A 20,809-nucleotide genomic window follows, 5' to 3' on the forward strand; every position below is an offset into this window, starting at 1 on the left:
AACAACAACAACAACTTTTGGCTCTGAAATCACTTTCCGGTAGGTTCCCCCCCTCCCCCCAACAGCAGCATCAGCTGGAAACCGAAGATCAGAAAATGGCTATTGATTAATCTATTAGATTAGTTGCAGAGAGAAATAAAAAAGACGTAAAATAACAAAGGGAAACTATAAATAAAGAAGCCTTTAGGAGCCCCCATTTTTTTTTTTTGGCAGAGGTGTTAACGACATAATCATTGCCAGCGTTAGCATATGAAAAAGTAGGAAATGAGGGAGTGTGTGAATGTGAAGACTCTATTCACCAGAGTGCAAGGTAAGCCTTGTCCCAAGGAAAGGGGGCTCCAAAGAGGGGGAGGCAGGGTTACAAATTCTATTCCTTTTGTGCCAAGGGGATCTGTTTAAACTGAGAACAATAACACCTGGGTAGGTCGGAAACGGTTTGCTCAGTGGTTTTCTTTTCTTTACTTCTTTTTTTTTAAATCCCTGTGTATTGTTTGAACGATCGCATGTGTTTTGGATTTAAAAATATATTTAAGTAGAAAACTGCAAAAGGATAAAACAATTTCCGATGAGCAATTATTGTTCGAAAGGGCACATAAACTCTTCCCTCCGCCCCCTTCCCCCTTTAAAATAAATCAGAGAGATCGGTAATGTCTGTATTAACATATTGGTCTCTCATTAAAATCCCTCCCTGCCTAAAAAGAACATATAACCGTCCACATAGGGAAATCAATAATCCTCCCTACCTTTCTATTAACAAATGGGGGAAACCATGTCAATTGCTTTCCGATGCCTGAAAGGTTTATTCGGTTCAAACAAAAAATGTAAGGTTCACTTTACAGTGCTAAGAGCAGGTGAATATCACAACTACAGAACAGCGCTCGCCTTAGTGGGATAAAAATATTGATGAGTGAAGATCTGATGGAATATTTTACAGAAGACGTTGGGCAACAGATAGATGATTTATCCCCTACCCAGTGGGGAGAAGATCTTAATCAAACTTGCTTCAATATATACTGTAGGTATACGGTACAGTATTGCTATTTAAATGATCCGCGCTGGTCACTTGGAGTTAACACTTGCGCTAACTCTGTTGTTTTTATATCTGTTTTGGGGAGGTAGTTCGAGATAATGTGAGCATTCATTTTCAGGAGAGATCTTCATCCAAATAAATCTGATGGCTGGGTCTGACCTAGCAAAAGTTTAACGAATGGGTTTTTTTTTTTTTAAAAAGTGACAACACTTAAAATGCAAAGATAAAAATCCTCTTCTAAAATTACCATTATAAATGTGTCTAACCAAAAAAGTCGAACTCTCAAATATTTTTTTTTAAGTTTTGAGAGAGAGAGGGAGAGGAAAAATATCTTTCCTTTCCTGTGCTGAAATGAGGTTGTGATTGTTTTAGATTTAGACTGACTCTCTCTATGCATTATTTAAAAAACAAGCCAACAAAAAATCCCCAGACAAACCAACAAAAAACCCCTCGCACGCAGCCAAGGAAGATTTTAGACAAGAAAGCAAGCCCCCACCATTGCACTATCCCAGCTCGCTCTCTGCACGGAAGCGCCGCTCGGTGCTTTGAAAGCCAATGTTTTTCTCGATGATTTTTGTGTGTGTGTATCTGTGCTTTATTGATTGCCGTCTTGTGTCTTCTTTGCGCTTTCTCCAAATGATCCTAATTTATATTTTGCCATCTGGACAGCAAAGCTCTTCCTCTGGTGCTTTAAAAACCTGCTGGAGCTATGGCGAGGCTTCTCGCAGGGAGCTGAATTTGTCCTACCATTAACACACAGAGACACAAACAGGATTCTCTGTGCGCGTGTATGTATATTACACTATCACTCTCTGAAATCTCCCGGGGTGATGGTGGGGGAGATGAACTCCGAAAACCCACCGTTTCATTTGTTGAGCTTTTCTTCGACACAATAAAAGTCAAATTAATTGATTCATACCATTAATTACGGTGCTTAGCGTGAAAAGAAACGTCTCCCCTCGATTAGAGCTCTATTGTGCTAATCTCTTGTTCAATCAGTGTTACCATCTGATAGGGGGCCCATCTCTTTTACAGAAACTTTTCGACTCGAAATGGAGATCTTAGACTCGATGCTCCAATTTTCTCCCCTGAGTTTTCATATCCTGCACTTCTCTGTTCCCCTTTTTTAAAGATCTGGGGGCAAAGGGAGTGATTTGCAATTTTGACATGCTTTGGGTCAATGCTGGACCACTGCAAGTCCAGCTCTTAACTCTGCCACGGACGCTTGTGTTTATGGGTCTCTTTCTATCTTGCCCGGCATTATGGAAAACACTGTTATTATATGAGAAGGGGGGAGGAAGGGGAGGTAAAATTTGTGTTGCAAGAATTCCCTGCAGGACTGAACGATTAAGAAGTGCAGAACTGGTAGAAGTGGCAAAGCTATAAGGAAGTGTTTAGGAACCTGTGCCCCTGTCCATCTGACAATATTTGGGGGTTAAGTAAATCCTTTTTAAGACTAATTGCAGTTTGTTATTAAAGCCATAAGTCTTCCATCATTAGGCCGGAGTTTAGTCAGGATTGGGGGTAGAGGGAGGAAGAAACCTTTTATAATAATAAGCAAACTTTTCCAGAATGAATCTGGTAGAGGGAGATGGCACGCAGCCACCTAATCTACTAAAAATTAAAGGATTAACATGGACTAAAACCCGGGGATGTACACAGCAAAGCACAAAAATAATTAGGGTAGCGTGCGCGCAAGGGATTGGAAAAAAATACAAAGAGATTTAGCAACCGGAGAAAAGAAAACTGCATAGTCCAGATCGATATGGAGTCAAATAGAGACACATCTAGCATCCAGGAAAGAGAAGATTGAACAATTTATGATAGAGTGGGGGAAATTAATTACAACTCAATTTGGTTCTAATAAGGCAAAGCAAATTCCCGGGTGAGACGCGAGTTAAAAATAAAATCCGGAGGCTGACTTTTGGGGGTGGGTTGGGGAGAAATTGCAATGCTGGGGCAGATCCTTCTCCTGTAATCGTTTTAAAGAAAAGAGGAATCAAAGGTGTCCTCTTTCATCGCCTTAAGCCTATTACTTTCACTAATGAGTTATATAAATCGTTGACCTGACCTGGATTAGACCAGCATTGTGGTTTGTTATAAGTGTGGGGTGGGGGTGGGGGGGGGGAGGAGGATAGTCCTACTGTCAAACCGATCTTAAAAAAAACCCAAAACATACGGCCAAAATGGGGGTGAGGTTAGTTGCTTAGCTCTCGGTGTCAGTCTTGTTACTGAAATGAAACTGACCCTGGCTGAGATGTCGGTGCCCCGTGCGCTCGGGCTGGTGTTTATTATCCACGCCTGCCTTTATTGTCCCCCTTGCAAGTATTTGTAAATAACATTTGCACAGTGTTACTGTAAGTGAGGGGCGGAGTGGAAGAGGTAGTTTACTTTAAGGTGTCCCTGAAAGCACGGGAGGGGGCAGATCTCCACCCTAAAGCAGGGGATAAATAAGGCTCCCGTGTCCAATTTCATTCTCATGGCCACAGACAGTGGGTAGCTTGTGTCGTCCCCCCCCGGGGGGCTTTTAGAAAGATGCTGATTTCCAAAGCATTTTATGGATCGGCACCTTTTCAAAAAACAATATTTGGAGGGGATGTTTTAATCGCAACAAATCGCCTATAAAGCCAGGAGACCACCGGGTGAAACAAAATTGGTCATGTTTCCAACGCGGGGTTGCGGATTTATTTGTATTGGAAATGTATAAACATCCATTCTGTAAAAGGCAACACGTTTAATTAACGATGAGAGAGCAGTTAGGGGCAGAAAGCTAGTAAAATTGTGTGATAAATTTATGGCATTGTTAGCGTGCTTTTAATTATGGCTATTATGTTAATTATTTCACATTAGCATGGAGTTATCAGCAGCATGTCAGATTTAATCAAAACGAGCCTTTCTCTGGAAAATTGTGCTTTTCATCTGCCACGAGGAGAAGGGGGGTCCCGAGCCGGAACTGTTTTTTTTTTTTTTTTTAAATAAAAAGACTTTCCCATTGAACAACAGCCGGTTGGACGTGAGCCTGTCTGGTGCACTCGGCAGATTCCTCTAGGCTACGGCAGGCAGAGAGCGCGAGCGCCGGTCTGGTTTTTAGGACTTCAACCATTTGCACCCCCTTCGGAGCAGTTACTTTATCATCTTGGATCATTCTGTCAAACAATATGATGTGGCTCATTTTTAGCTGTCCCGGTTTACAAAACCTCCATTCACACCGCTGGCCAGGACAACACGCCCCAGCACAAAAGAATAAAAGAGACAAGCCGGGAATATAGGACGCTGCCGAGATCAAAAAACAAAACAACAACAACCCCCCCCCCCCCAGGTTTGCGGAGGAGCCTGGGCGAGCTCCCCCTGCCCGGAGCTGGCTGGGCTTGGCCAGCAGATCCCATTTGCACAGCATTAATCGTCGGCCGCTTCAAGGCACCAAGGCTCAGAGGGGTTGGAAGTAGGGGTGCTACCGCACCCCTGGGCTTGAAGTGGTGCCCCTTATATGCTGGGTTTACAGTTTGGGTCAGTGGCTCTGAGCACTCCCACGCCACAAATTCTCCCAGCTCCCCTGCCCGCGCTAGCTCCTTTCTAGCTACCTCGAGGTTCAAGCCCATCCACCGGTTTAAGGGGCCCCTCAAACTTCCCCCTGAAGTTGGGCGGCTGTCCCGCCGGACGGGTCTGTGAGCTGTGCCCGCGGCCACTCCCCCACCCCCCTGGCCCTTACATATTTGTAGCGAAAGGGGGCCCGGAGGGGCACGTGTCCCTCTTCCCCCAAAATCGCGTTTCAGCACCAGCAACCCAGGTAGCCGCAGGACATGCACTGCGGTTTCGTGAAAGGATGCAGTTGTTTATTGTGGGCCCCACGCTTTCATTTATTATTTTTTTAAAGGTCGTGTTTTGAAGTTACACTATGTCCAATCGGCTTGTGGGGGGCGCGTCCGTTCAAAGGGAAAGTCCTGCCTGTCCTCAGAAAACGCTGCCCTGGCTGTACATGTGGGGAACGGGGGTTGTACGGAAGGTCGGGTACTCCTCAGGTTGGAGGATGGATGGGGAGGGGGGAGATAACACCCCCAGCAGCGCAACGGATGATCTGCCCTCCTGTAAGGGATGGGACTGAAAAACAGTGGAGACAATCACCCAACCGGACGGCCACATTGTATACAAATCTGGCTCACAGCGACGTGACTTTTCTAAGGGGGTGGGACGGGAAGTGGAGCAGGGGAAACCTGGACAAGAAACCAGTGCCTCCCCCGGCCTCTCAGAAGACAGTCCTGGACCATCCGCTCATCAACCAGTGGTTGCCCTTACCGCGCATTTACAAAGACAAAGCCCCCGCGCAGGGCCAAGGGGTTGTCACTTTCAGAGGCTCCGGATTTTCCAACCCCAGTAAAGCTCAGTTTGTCAGCGGAGTCCAAGCTGGATGGCACAAGATCCCCCCCGCCTGATGCCTCCCTGTGACAGATCGGCCTGGGGTGGGCACACACTCGAGTGCCCGGCCCTGCCCGCCAGGAGGGTGTGTTTATCTGTTCACCAGAGGAGGAGGATGCGGAGAAGGCAGCTGCTAATTTATTTTTAGAGTAATTCCATTCCTCTGTTTAAATTTAGATCGATTCATTATTTAGGCTAAATTCACATTTAGTGAACTCCAAGTTCGAACCCGATAGGAATCCGATAAACCTCCCCCTCCCCAGGAGGGGTCCGCTACACTGGGGCACAAGCTAATCGCTCTCTTACGAGGTGACAAGTTGCGCTCAGTAGAGTCTGGAAGTTAATGGGAGAGCATCTCCCCACCCGTAGTGGTCAATGCTCTCAGAGCATCAGTCAGCAGCCCAGTTGTTTTAATTGCAATAAAATCGCTGCTACAGTAACTCTGATAAGATCCGAGCCTGTTTTCGAGCAGATCATAGGTATAGGGAATGAAGCTGGAAGAGGTATCGGATTCTCTTTCTTGCCCCCGGCAGTAACTTTGAAAACTCCCCTTTGCTCCGTGTTGCTTTAATCATCGATTAAACGGTTGGGAAATGCAGGATCGGGCCTCTGTCCTATAAACATTTATCATTCCTTTGCACTCATTCAAGCAGAGATTTAAAGGTGGATTTGCAAATCTCGCTGTAGACGCTCGCTTAAAGATCACATCAGGTGGATAAATAACGAGATTGGCTGCGGCACATATCGCACAGGGCTATGTATATACTTTTAATGTTACATTTCCCAGTGACATCTATCCTCAGAACTTCTCGTAGAATCCTGGAGAATATTATGCTCTCAAGATTAACATTGACTCGATGGGTCTGACTCAAGAGCCTCCACCTGAAATGTATAATCAGACACACGTTCGTATTTAAGCAATTATTTAATATGCTTCAGCAAAGGAAAAATATACATTTCTCAAAAAAAAAAATCAAAATGGGTATCCTATCGAAAATGCAGCCAGTTTAAATAAACTCTGGATATTTACTAATGCTATTGTGAAAGTAGAGTTCTGCATATTTTTCAAAGTATTTTACTTTACAATTCCTCTTTGCTTAGGATCTAAATGTGCAAACAATGCCTCCCATATACAGGCTTGGGAATACAAGTTAAACATGTATAGTTATATCTCACACAAATTTCATTCTTATAGATACAGGTTATATTGTGAACAGTATATACAGCATGTGTATATTATATATAGACAGACACACACATTGTACATGACCGTCAGTGTTGTAAGGACCTGCCAATCACTATTCCTAATGCCAGGCAAAAGCTTCCGATTGAGGTATTTCTCCTAAAACACTCCACTAAAGTGGGAGAGAAAAGGGCTCCCAAAGGGAAGTCCGTTATTCCTAATATCTCAGGTACCGAACTGGAGGACCAAACTGGCGCCCTTAGAAGTTTTGGGGGGCTTGAAATTCTTGACTCAAATAACCAGCGAATCTTGTTTACCCAAGGAAATGCCTGGTGCTGAGTTGTGCTTTCAAACCCCGCGTAGGATGAGCCTGGTGTCACCCATCATCGCAAGATGAATTTCCGGGCAGGTTTGCCTCTAATTAGTCCACAACTTCAGCTGTTCTCAGCCAAAGCGCAGGGAGCTCTCAGTGATCAAACTGACGCTTGGAGGGCACAAGGGGACGGCGACTGGGAAACCCCCCCTGATCTTGAGACAATAAAGGGGATTCTCTCCCTTTAAACGGCTCCTAAGACTGAGGGAGCCAAGTCCCTTTGAGAGAAGCTAAAGGACACCGTAGGAAAGTTTAGATATAGGGAGTCAGATTCATCCCTGATACAACTGTGCTGCCTTTCAACAGGGCTCAGTTTGCCCCAGTGGATCGAATCAGGTGGGATGGACTCAAGGGGATGCCTAAGCGAGCGGTGTAACAGGGGAGCCTGTCTCGCGTGTCTTTGATGCTTTACAAAGTTACACGCGAGTTTTTGCTTAGAAGGGGCGCTGGCCTTTTGTCTTCTGCGTGTGAAGAAAAGCCCACTCCGCAGTGCGGGGTAAATGCGATCCAAGAAGGAAGTCTCAGCAGAATCAAGAACACTGTCCAGAATCAAGAACGCTGAATGCATCCGATGAAGTGAGCTGTAGCTCACGAAAGCTCATGCTCAAATAAATTGGTTAGTCTCTAAGGTGCCACAAGTACTCCTTTTCTTTTGCGAATACAGACTAACACTGCCGCTACTCTGAAAACTATCCTTAAGGGGAGGTCTTTACTCCGATCTGGTCTGCTGTAAGCAGAAACCTCCTGCCAGCTTCATGGCGCTGGGGCAGATCTGCTGGGTGAGAGTTAAGGGACACTGGCCTTTCTATGACGTAAGCCTCTTTCCCCGTGGGACACAGAAGGGGAGACTCTGGAGACCAGCTGATGTCAGTGAATACTCTACTAGGGAGCAGCGACCTACTAATCCATTTCTCCTGGAAGGAAGGGAACTGCTGCCCCCCTCTCCTAGGACCAGTCTCTGAAACCTCTCTCTGTTTTCTTATACTAGAGTTGGCTGATAGAGTAAAAAGTTCTCTCCTTGAAAGACAAACAAACCGGTGAGTCCAGAGGCCAAACACATAAGGCAAACCATCTTATTGTTCTTTAGGACAGGGGACACCTTTTAGCGTTGCTTTCACAAACTCATGACTCAATACACCATATAAAGCACTGTCCACTTGAAATCTAGTCCATTCCTAAAAAATGCTTACAAGTAGTTTCTGGTACTTAGGACTGCCTCTGATTCCACCCTGGGAAGTTTTTGTGGATTTGCAGTCACATTTTCCTACACACACCAAAAGGGAGACTGACTAACTAAGGACCTGATCCTGCAAAACTAAGGGTTACTTTACGAATAGTCTTATTGAAGTCAATAGTGCTACTCACCTGCATAGTTATTCCCTGGCCTAACTGAGTGCAAGATCAGGGCCTAACTGACTAATAAAGTGCTGTCACATGCACAAGATCAGCACACTGGAAACACATGTCATCTCCAATCTCTTTAAATGACTCTGATTGTATTATAACAATAATGGGGAAAACATTTTCAGACAGTAGTTTGATTTTTTTTACAGTGTCCCTTTAATAATGTGTTGATGCTGCATGATTCGATATGGTTAGACATGAACCACTGTGTTTTATTCTGCTCTTTGGAAATCTTCTCCATGCATGATTTAAATACCAAACCTGAGATAGGTAATTTATGTAAAATTGACAGACAAATAAATAAAATGTTATATAAATATATTAATTTAATGTAATAACCCTCCCAAAATATTAATTTGGCTTCAACTATCTATTCGCTTTATACTAGTTCCCCTTTTGTGGTCACTTTCTATGGATGTTCATGCAACTGAATTATACTAGCTTGTGAAAAGCTAATTTTAAATCTACATGCCCCAGTCCAAGGAATAGTAAATGAGCACTTCACTAGTATTTGTACTGGCAACCTGCTCATCTAATCAGGGAACAGGACTACTCTATGATCAATTACAACTAAGAACACAGCTCAGATGTGATGATCAATTTACTCAGCATGATCAATTTACTCTGACAATATTGTTCCCCCTCACAATGAATATTATTAATTCCTAATTTGGGACATTTCCCCCTGAGCAGAAGGCCAACACAAGGTCTGTGAATCACCGAAGCCCACAAAATAGGACCTTGGTGGGACTTAAGTGGCTCATATGCCTTTTATTGGCCCCCTGAATTTCACCCAGTATGCATAGGGCAGGTTAAGCTCCATATTAGATATTTATCTAATCAGGTCCATAATCTCTGTTTTAAAAACTCCCCAGCCCCTTATTTATGTGGTAAACTAGGTAGCTGTCTATCTGGAGAGTTTTAAAAATGTTTTTTATGGGAACTTTTTTTCCTGTAGAAACAAAGAAAATTCAAACTGCAAAAGCTTTAGGGTTCTGATTTAATAGCACAAAACAGAGTTGCTGAAGATCCATTCTGATACTCAGTGCTTATGCATTGCATGTAGGCCTTCTGTCTAACCTGATTTTTCAACTGGAAATTGGGTTTTTCCTAGAAACACAGGATTAGTTATTGGACAAAACAATTTTTTGTGTGAAAAGTATCTGCTTTCCTCAAAAACAAAACCTTTTGTTTTTTAGCCAATTTGTTTTTGTTTTTTGATGAAAAGTCAACATTTTCAGCAAAAGCCCCTCAGCCAGCATTTTCCAACCAGCTCCAATTCAAAGAGCCTGACCAACGTATACCATATGCTACATAATCCCTTCTATATGCTGCATGCTGCAGAAGCTGGGCACAACAGAACAAGTTGGGAGAAAGCACAGGTTATTTGCCTTAGCTACACATTTCCTTGCTTTTGTGAGTTTAAATTAGACTCTGTGTGTTGTGCTACACCCAACTCTGTTAAAGTCTCTTCATGCCTTCCCATGAATCATTTGAAGTATTATTTCAAAAGCGCCTTTGAAAAAAATCAAGAGGTTTTCCACAACATTACTGGTGCAAAGTCCTCAGTGAGAGTTTTTGTAACTCATGTGGGTAGGGCGCGTTTCATCACTGTAAATAATGCCTAGGAAGGTGGGCAGCAAGTTTATTTTGGTTTGTCAAAAATGATTAAGGGATCAGGCCATCTGCTACCCTACATCCCGTTATGGCACTTGATAGCGCTGGGGCTGGAGCCGGAGCTGCTGTTCAACCTAAGGTGCAGGGTCAGGCCAAGAGGATGTAACTTCTACCCCAAGATCCTGCAAGCGTGGAATGCTCTGCTGCTTTAGTATAGGCCTAAACACTACTCTGGTGTCCCGCTGAGTGATTCTAAAGGTGTTTATTGAGTGTCGTTTCCATTTAAATGTATCTCAGTTTGTGGGGTTGTTTATTTACTACTCTTTGCCAGGTCTGGTTCCTGTGGTTTGGGTAGGTCTGCCTTTATTAAATGTTTGACTTGTGATTGTATTTTCTTTTTGTGTGTGTTGCAAGGCCTTAAATGGATGGAGACCTTAGAAAGTATTATTATTTAGTATGGTAGCATCTAGTAGCCCTAGTCAGTGGCCAGGATCCCATTGTGTTAGGTGCTGTATAAACACAGAACAACAAGATACTCCTGCTGTCCCCAAAAACTTACAATCTAAGTACAAGAGACTACAGATTGATACAGCCAGATGGGGAACTAAACAGTGAGACAACATTGGTCAGTGTGTATAACAATAATGAATTATCAAAAAGAAAAGGAGTACTTGTGGCACCTTAGAGACTAACCAATTTATTTGAGCATAAGCTTTCGTGAGCTACAGCTCACTTCATTGGATGCATTCAGTGGTCCGATGAAGTGAGCTGTAGCTCACAAAAGCTTATGCTCAAATAAATTGGTTAGTCTCTAAGGTGCCACAAGTACTCCTTTTCTTTTTGTGAATACAGACTAACATGGCTGAAACCTGAATAATGAATTATGATTATTGACGTTATTTATTAGAGGCACATATAGCCTATATAAAAGATACATGCACCTCTGGGATTCTGTTTGAATATAAACCCCTATGTGTTGCCATCCTCTAGGAGCAACAAAGACAGCAGAACCAGGGTAGGGATGGGCAACATGCCGCAAGACTGCACAGGGACAGAGAGCTGAAGGAAGGCAGCATGCTGTGGAGCGCCGTCCTGCAGCAATCTCTTCAATGGGCTGGGGAGAGGGATTTGGGGTGTAGTCAGAGGGTCGAGGCCCATGCAGATCCACCAGCAGAAACACTTGGGAAGGGGGCAACATGGTGGTCCATGAATGCTATTGAAGATCTATGGTACAATGTTGGTTGTTCGGCAGTTTGCCCTCATGCTGTGGGGAGGATTTTGTCCTGCCCAGTTCCTACATAGTCCTGAGGTGCACAGCCCAATTGATCAGGAGGTTCACAAATGCTCATATAATATTCACCAATATAAGAAACTAGATAGCTAGAGATCAGGCTTTAGCCTTTCAATGAAATTGACACTATTTTTTGTTTTGTTTTCATGCTCTTATTTTTGTCCAGATAGGAAGGGTTTCCAAGAGGAACTCCAGCTGATGAAGCACTGATGCAAGAAAAGAACATTGTATCAAGCATGTCAGACAGTATTTACGGTCGGTAAGTAGACCGGATTTGGGATATCTCGTTAAAATATTACATGAGGGAGGATTTCAACAGACATGTTTAAATGGATTCTAAGAAGCTGGACAGAAAGGAAATATGCTGGTGGAGCTGCAAAACATTTATCTGCCCAGAAGAGAGGAGGAAAAAAAGCCCTGAATGATACATCGTTTGGGAAGAAATCTGCCCAAATGTCTTAATTGCTTTGTAAACTCATCTAAATAAATACAATGTAGAGGGCTGTCACAACCAATACTGTGTGGTCCCTAGAATACCATGTTAGGCTAAAAGGAGCATCTTCCTGAACAGCTTATTCAGCAAAACCCCTAGCAGCACTTTCAGCCTAAAGTTATGTTCACTCGCGACTCGGGGTCCTGAGGTGTGAACTTTGTCAAAGGGTTGGTTGTAGCATCAGTACAGAGCAGTCACAACCTACCCTCTGCTGGGTGGCCAGCAGGGGTCTGTGCAGCCCCCAGAGCAGGTAGCTCTGATTGGGAAGGTGCTGATTCAATGCATGTCTACAGCTGTCTGGGGGCGCCCTCGGTGGATTTGAAAGCTGCTCCCATTTTGAAGCAGAGCAGAGTGCAGTACCACCACCTGTATTCCTTTGGGGGTGAATCCCATCTCGTGGGGTGCAGGGTGCCAGGCGAGTAGGTAGGGATGGAAAATGCCTAATAGGTTATCTAGTCCTTCCCCCACTGCTAGGGCAGGGTTCTTCCCTTCCCAGCATTTTCTAGTGTTTTGTTTAATCTTGTTCTAAGAATTCCAATTTACGGGGCTTCCATCACTTCCCTGGGGTAAATATTCCACAGCCTAATAGATGATTGTCCTGATAGTCAGCCTTCAGAGCCCATTTATTACTTTCATCCCATTCCTGCTTGTCTCACCCCTTAGTGTGGCTGCAAAGTTAATGATCATCCATAAGAATAATACATTTGTGCTTACGTGGCCCTTTCCTGCCAATAATCTCAAACCAGTTTACAAATATTAGTGAATTTAGCCTCATAATAGCCCTGGGGGGAAGTCCTATTGTTCCCATGTTTTTCAGGAGAAGAAACGGAGGCACCAAGAGGTTGAATGACTTGCCCCAGATCACACAGGAAGTCTGTGGCAGAACTGGGACGAGAACTCAGCTCCCCTGGTGCGCTGGTCTGTGTTGTAGCCACATGACCACCCTCACCCTTTTTTTAGGGCTACTGCTGTTTTATGTTAAACAACCAACCTTAACTGTCACCAGTCCCAAAATCACACCAAGTGTGGATCCGGGTTGTGGGTGGAATGAAATGAACCTACAGAGATGGACATAATGGTGTGTAAAGGGTATGGGGTTCAGACATGTTTGTGTTGTTTTGTTGTTATTAATGAACAAATGAAGGTCCCTGACCCACCCCCACAAGCTTACAATCTAAGTAGGAGACAAAATACAGCACATGGATGCAGACCGATGGGAGAGGACAAGGAAACAACAAAACGCTATTGGTTAGCATGATGGGCTGTCATTCTTTTTACAGGACAGGACTGTCCTTGTTAAAAATCACTTTTAAAAACTAGTGCTTTATCTTGTCAACTAGTGTTATAAAGTATAAGGAAACCAGTAGACATAACAGAACTGAATATGATGCAGATCATTTACTTTACATCACTAAATCATTTCTGGTTTCTCCTTCTTTTGCCCCCCCTCCCAATTTGGTCTCCTTGATCCAGTAAGTCACCCCAGTATGAATGCTTCCACAGAAGAGCCCTGCCAACACAGCCTTTGATGTAGTGAGCTGGGAAGTTCAGCAGGTCGTTCCAAGTTCCCTCCTCAGCTCCTGCTTTCATTCTCTGTCTTGTTCCAGATAAATGGGGCCCAATCCTGTTCCACCTTGAAGTTAATGGAGGCACAAGACAAGGTCTATATTGCTCTAGGGCCCAATCCTGCAAGGCATGCAGTGCGCCGCCCCTGCGTTACATGGGATTTTGCAGAAGGTGCTCCACACCCTAGAGGATTGGACCCTTACAGCATGGAGATGTGCTCTGCAGCAATGAAATGAAAAGAATTACTGGGGACAACCTGAAATGATGCATTTTTACTTCTTTATCACCATATGGATGGGAAATTAATGCCTGATGCCTGATTCTGCATTCCTTGCACACTCAAAACTCCCAGTGACCATCTCTTACATTGTTTGATTCATGTAACAATTGTATGTTCAAGCAGTTCTTCTGCATCATAATGTCATATTACATAGATTCCTGCACAGATGTATGTCTTTTGTGCCTCTAACCTTTGAATACATATTTCGGTTATGTCTACCACATAGTCAAAGCATTCTTTTTTGGAGTGGGGGTAAAACTCAAGAAAATTTAGTTCATGAGTCAAGTTCTGCTCAAGCTGAAGCTGAAACTCCCATTGAATTCGATACTAGCAGGATGTCGGCCCATTTGTTATACATTTAGTTTGGTTTTAGAACATTAGTTTACTTAGATCTATCTATATTTGCTGACTCTCACAGTCTATGATTCAGCATGGCATGTAAGCATGTGCTTAACTGTAAATTAATGGGATTTAAGCATCTGCTTAAAGTTAAGCATGTTCTAAAACTGAATTGGGGCCTTAGTATCTAGCTAAGTCTTTTTAAGTTTACATTTTGAGGTAAATTTTTATTGTCCTATAGGAGAGAGATGTATAATGTCTTTTTCTTTCTTGACTGGAGCTTCTTTCAGGGGTTTTGTTACTATATCTTCATTTCTGCCTGAACCCTGACCTAGAGCAATGGTCATTCCAGTGTCAAAGCTGCAACATCTGCAGCTGCTGAATAAATACAGTGGCAATGTGAATGGCCTTACGGGATAGTTTTTGTGCAGCGTAGGCGAAGATGTAAGCTGATGTGGGGCAATGGTGTGAATTGTCACAATGTACTGCCATTTTGATTTATGTTCACTGTTAACTAAGGGCCCCATCCTGCACTCCTGATTTACACAAAGCTCCACATCCATGAGGAGTTTTGGTCGAGCAAGGAATGCAGGAGTGTGCCATAAAAGGGTCAAGTGCCTCAGCCGGATCCTGCATAGTCTTACTAACACAAGTAGTCCTTACTCACACGCTTAGTCCCTAAGTCCCACTACATTCCGAGGGACTACTTGTGTGAATAAAGGCTACTCAGGGAGGAAAGGTTTGCAGGATCAGACCCATCTCATGTGAAAAGGAAGTAGGTCTTTCATATGTAAATCTAGGATGTCATATATATTTTATATATGTTACATATGAAGGTGAAATGTAATACATTAGCTTACTTAGGAGTCAACAGAGGAGTTCATAAATCCAGGATGAAAAACATATACTACTTATTATAGAGCATCCACATATATGTTACATGCATTTATTTTCTACATGGGATTGTATGTAATTAGGGCCTTGCTCATGCATTCATTAAAGATAATGGGAGTTTTGCAACCAGAGCAGGATTAGGCCTTCATTTTGCCTCCAGATTGCATCTGACCACATAAAAGAACAAAAGTGATTGCATGATCTAAGCTATTTTAAAAAGAAGCTTAGTTTTATATCAGAGAATGCTATTTTTGTACAATGAGCTGACGTTTTGAATGCATCATAGTTTCACCCCGAAATAATAAGGATTTATATTTTATATAGTGCCTTGCATCCAAAAATAGCCAAATGCATTTTAGAAGTTATAATCACCACCTGAAGAGCAACCACTTCTGGAGTGAAATGCAGCAACAGTTTAACAACATACGATAAAAGTGGCTACCTGATGCAGTTTCACTCAATAGTGCAGAGTAGTTTATTCAGATTGAAACTACAGGGGATTTTTTAAACCGTACGGACTATAATTACTTACATTGGAATTTGGTCAAGACACTAGGGTTTAGCAACCTTCTTCTCTTTAGGATTTTTAATGCCCACAAGTGGCCAGGAGATTGCCTTTACATCTCATCTGAATGACGGTAACTCCAGTGCACCTTAGCGTGGAGGAGCGTTGGTTCTTTCAGGATGAAGACCGCAACCAAATGAATTGCCAGCACTACTTCCTGCAACAAAGGAAGTTTGTTGCGGGAAGTCTCTCCCTGGGTCAGTCCTGCTTTATGAGATCTGATGAGATTAGGACTGACTGTGGCATGGCTGCAGGGATGGTAAATAATGTAGAACCCGCTTGGTGTTAATTCAGATAAAAGAGAAGTTCTGTTCAGAATGAAAGTTCCGATTATTTCCGTGTAATGCAATGTGCAAACTATGATTCTAGTTATAATGAACTTTCACTGACAGTGAACCTGTGCTATGAAAAAATGACTTTGCTCAAAGAGGGTTTCGCTGCATTTATGTTTAAGTTAAATACTAACATTAAATATGGATCCATTATGTCAATATCATAGGATTTATATCAGTCTATACTAGACATATATAGAGAAATACTTGGGAATCCCTTTAAACAGGGACTCTATTTCATTCTTCACTGGCCAATGACACTTCAGAGATCAGGCTCCAGAATTTTGTTCACTTTAAGAACACAAGTTGCCTTCCTGTCACTGGCTCAAGCGAAAGGTTGGTTCTCTTTGAAGGCAACTTTGTGCAACATTGTTTTACAGAAGATAGTATTACTCATGGAACAGAGTCATGTAGACAGAAGTCTCTCCTTGTGTTTTCCCCCATTACTTTTCATGACCGTACAATGTTAATGAGGAATAAGAGGCAGAAAGAGAAATAACCCAGTTTGAATGGTATGCGCAAGCAGGAAAAATTCCAAAAATGGAGAGCTGCAAAAAATCAAGTAAGGAAATTAAATAAATAGTAACAAAGTGGAAGAGTCAAATATGCACTGCACTGTGGGTGGGTGTACTTTAATAGTATCCTTACTGAACAATCTTGCTAGAAAGGGCCCAATCTTTCAAAGCCTCCTTTCCAGTTGTTGAGTGCACTCAATTTTCATGAATTTTGATGGAAATTGAGGGTCCTCAGCATCTTCCACCCAAAGCAGTATGCATGTGACACAGATTTCTTTTACAAAGTTGGGACTGCTCTATTTCCCATTGAAATCAGTGTCACACTTGATACATAGATAGGGCCTGATCCTACGGGAAGTCAATGACAACAAGGGATAGGATCAAGCCCCTTAGTGGTACCTAGCTAGCATGGAACCTGTGATGAAATTCCAGTTTCACTTTTCAGAATGTTCATCTCTGTGCATCACACATCAGAAGGTGGAATCTCATGTTGCAACTTGCAGAAAAGAAAGTCCACTTTTGATTAAACAAATTCTGATGTAATTTCCTGCAGTTCCTATTCAGGAAAAAATCCAAGGTTGGCAGAATCAGGTCCCAGTTGTGGCCTTCCATAAATCTTTTAGATCAGAAACAATATCTGCAGTTCTTTACAGATCCTCTTTTTACTAAGTGACCCTTTTGTAACTTACTGACTGTATTTGTTACTGACAATATTTGTTTTCAGTTTCTTTTGGTAAAGTTTATAGACAAGTCTTTAACAGAACGAAGGGGCATTTTCTTTAATTGTATTTACCTGTTACCCAATCTCCCATCTAAATTATAGTCTAGCTCTGTGCCTCCATGTGTAGTCTGACTCAGATGGGAGATTCATGTTTGGTTTAATAAACCCTAATTTCTGACAAAAGTAACTGTCACCTTTTGTTTCATTCTATGCGTTTATTTTCAAGCACTACAGCTGACCTCTGAACTCAATCTGCACTTGCCTATTGATGCATAAATATCTATAATATCACAGTAAATTAAATTCAGTTTGAAAGGATTTCTATTTAATCATCTGTCAGAACTTTCACAGTATTTGATTTCTGATTTCCACTGTCCACTGACAGGTTTATCTCAATATGGCTTGATTAATGAAACCTTTTATTTGGAGTAAGCACACCTATTATTACGATAATCTCTTAAAGCTTGCTTAGGCAACATTGTGTTCTGACAGCAGGGCTCCAAAAACTTCCAACCTCTTTAGTTCTAGTGGAACATGCAGTGAGATTAGCAGGTTGGTGGAGTGGTTAGCATTGTAATGCATAGCATTGTAGTGGTGATGTTTGCAGAATTACATATCTTTCCGGTGGAATAGATTTGACAAAGTTATTTTCAAACCTTTGTAGTTTTAAATGTATCTTTTTTTTTTTTTAAAACAAATCCTTTATACAGAATCTGAATGAGTAAGACTAGCAAGTACACATCACACTTACCATTAGTAAGTGTTCTGTGGAATCAGTGGGTGTTCTGCTGAAGAGTTCCTATGACAAGTTCATGACAGTGAAAGAAATTACAGTAGCATGGTCTAAGAGTGAATATGGATTTTGGTCTCAGCGCCACTGAATTCCAGCCTTGCCAATATGTAGCCTTCGGTAAATCACTTAATCTCTCTGTACTTGAGTCTAATGTCACGTAGCGTGGTTAAATCAGGAGTCAATAGAGTTACATCAGTTTAAAACTGGTGGAAGTGAGAGAAGAATCAGGACAATGGATCTCAGTTTCCCTAATAACAATCCTTACCTACCTCACAAAGAGATTTGGGAGGCTGAATTCGTGTTTGCGTAGTGTTTTAATCAAGCATTATTAATTATTATTATTATTATTTATTAAAGACTGCATTGCAAAAGAGCCTTGTATTTAGATGCTGTGCCCTAATAGTATTTAACTAAGCAAATCATCTTAGTTCTTCTATGTCCAGAAATATACATATATCCAATAAGTAGCCTTCTCAGATCATGAAAGCACAATTAGTACAAATTACACCATTAAGAAGAATTTAAATATAGAAGAATTAAATTTTACCTTTGCGATTTCCCTTTTAGATCAAACTGTTATCTAGGTCACACAGGCCTCAAGCAAAATCCTGACCCTACTGTAGGCCATAGGAGTTTTACCATTGACTTCAATGGAGCCAGGATTTCACCCCGAGTTTTATCCTATCCTTGCTTACAGTCAGATTTTCAAAGGGCATTGATTTTGGATGACTCAGTTTTTGGGGTGCCCAATGTCAAGCACCTTGGAATTCAGAGGGAGTGGTGTGTGTTCAGCACTTCTGAAAATGAAGCCCGAAGTGTCTCAGATTGTGCATCTCAAAAAAAAAAAAAAAAAGAGAGACAGACAGACAGACACCAAAACCCACTTTTGAATATTTTGGCCCTGAACTTCCCCAGTGTTCAGTGGTCTCTAAATCTGGGGCTTGGGTTTGTCAGATAATATAAATAGGGGTCAGTTGCATAATGCAGATCCAGATCTGGATGTGGATCTGAACTTCATTAACATTTTGGTATAGTATATGAAGCCAGGCTTTTGGTTTGGGCTTGTTTCTAAACAGAAGTGAAGCAATCAACGTTATACAAAGTATTAGTTGTGGATTAGAAATTTTAGAAATGTGTTGTTTCCACATACAGTACATTGTATGTTATATTTGAATCATGCTGGATTAATTTCTTCTACTAAAACATAAGGAATGTTGAATGATCAAGTAGAACTCTTTGATAGCTTTGTTACCTATATCACTCTGGGATATCTCCTAACTGTAGCCTATCTAGAAGCTAGTTCTGCCATCCATGCTCTCCTATGGTGAAATCCTGGCCCCACTAAAGTCAATGGCAAACTTCCCATTAACTTCAATAGGGCCAGAATTTCACCCCAATGCAAAAGGACTGTGGAATCAGGTAATGACTATAGAATGGTTGTCCTTAACATTTTTCTAGTTTTGTCTTTTATTACCTGACAATGTTACTATGGTATTCAAATTATTTCCATACTTCTCTACATTAAATACCATGTCAACCTTATGTAGTTATTAAAGGAGAAAATAGTTTTTTAAGTTGACCATTCTATCTGTTTTTATAGAATCCAAACAATATATGCAAAGGTTTATTTCATGATTGACACATTAAAATGAGTGTCAGGAGAAACATGGTCTCAGTTCTGTATTAAAGCCCAACCATCAGTGGATTTATGTCTCTATATATGTATACAGTCAGTAGAACAAAAGGACATACTTTATACATATACACAGACCCTAGATATTTTGGTGCCTTAAAAAGCTGAGGAAATTAGTTACGTGTAAACTGATATTCAGAATCAATAAATGCAATATAGTTCAATAGCTTCCTGTATGGTAGATGCTTCCTTGCTCTTGGCTGTGGTGGGTTTTTTTAAACAGACAAGTGCTTTTCATTATTATAAATATATTTCTTTGCAAGGAAATATAGACTTCTCCTCTGTAATCCTCCTTGTAAGATTATTGTAATTCTCCAACATGTTTCAGACTTTTTGGGTTGTTTTACACCCTGCTTTTTAACCTTCAACAACAAATATTGTTGTATCATGAAGACAGCAAATCCAAACAATTACATATGTAGTCCAAAGGCATACACAAGAAAATCAATATTTGACATCTTTGCAACTCCCTCCTTGGAGCAGCGTTCAATAGCTCTTATTCATTATACACTTATATCTCTTTCAGATTCGCCTTTGTCACCAGAAACCCATTTTTTTTTCTCCTTTGACTTCCACATAACTTCTTTGCCCTGTACTTTTACAGATGCCTTCTGGCTATAAATACTAATGAAATCTCTTTGCTTAATTCAATTTTGCTGGTACACTTACAGTTATGACCTAACTTTCCCACGAGAGAGACTGATTGAACATTCCAATACCTTATGGATGGGAGCAAACATTCTACAGAACTGGACTGACAATTTCCATAATTATAGAATTCACAGCCTAATGACCTTAAAAAACAATAAAAAGATCTCTTGTTAATTCCATTTCTGTTACTGACATTCAAGATATTTCATTTTTCACAGGACAACAAATTTACTTTTTATTTTCCAAAGAGCAGTCTATCCTTTTACCCTAGATTAAATTTTCTGAATATTGAAGGATTTCATTGAATATTTAGCATTTCTTTGTCTTTTAAAAGTTAGAATATTTATGATCCTTAGAATGCTTTTGACTGATTTATAGCAATCAATTACAAGAGTTCGTTTTCAAATAGCCCTTTTAAAAATGAAGAATAGAATAATTAAAAAGATCAGGAGTCCTCCCTTGCATATAATTATTTCATTATTTCATTACAGTGCAGAAATTGTTTTTGCTGACTGTGAACAATTTTAATTGAGTGAAATCTGTATTAATATACGATAGCAAGCAGTTCTTCCTAAGAAATAAGTTTATTAATTGGCTAAATTTTTATTCAGCACAGTGAGTCTTAAGAACTACATTGTAATAGAAACCTAATCACT

General features: G+C 41.4%; 1 long non-coding RNA gene across 1 annotated transcript; it reads left to right on the forward strand.

Moving 5' to 3' along the window:
* Positions 1-223: 223 nt before the first annotated feature.
* LOC142073123 (uncharacterized) lies at positions 224-17,154 on the forward strand. The gene is made up of 3 exons (XR_012669804.1): positions 224-310; positions 11,478-11,570; positions 13,412-17,154. It is a non-coding gene; the product is annotated as an uncharacterized LOC142073123 (long non-coding RNA).
* Positions 17,155-20,809: the final 3,655 nt, after the last annotated feature.

Source organism: Caretta caretta, chromosome 8, assembly GCF_965140235.1.
Source record: "Caretta caretta isolate rCarCar2 chromosome 8, rCarCar1.hap1, whole genome shotgun sequence".
Classification (NCBI taxonomy): Eukaryota; Metazoa; Chordata; order Testudines; family Cheloniidae; genus Caretta; species Caretta caretta.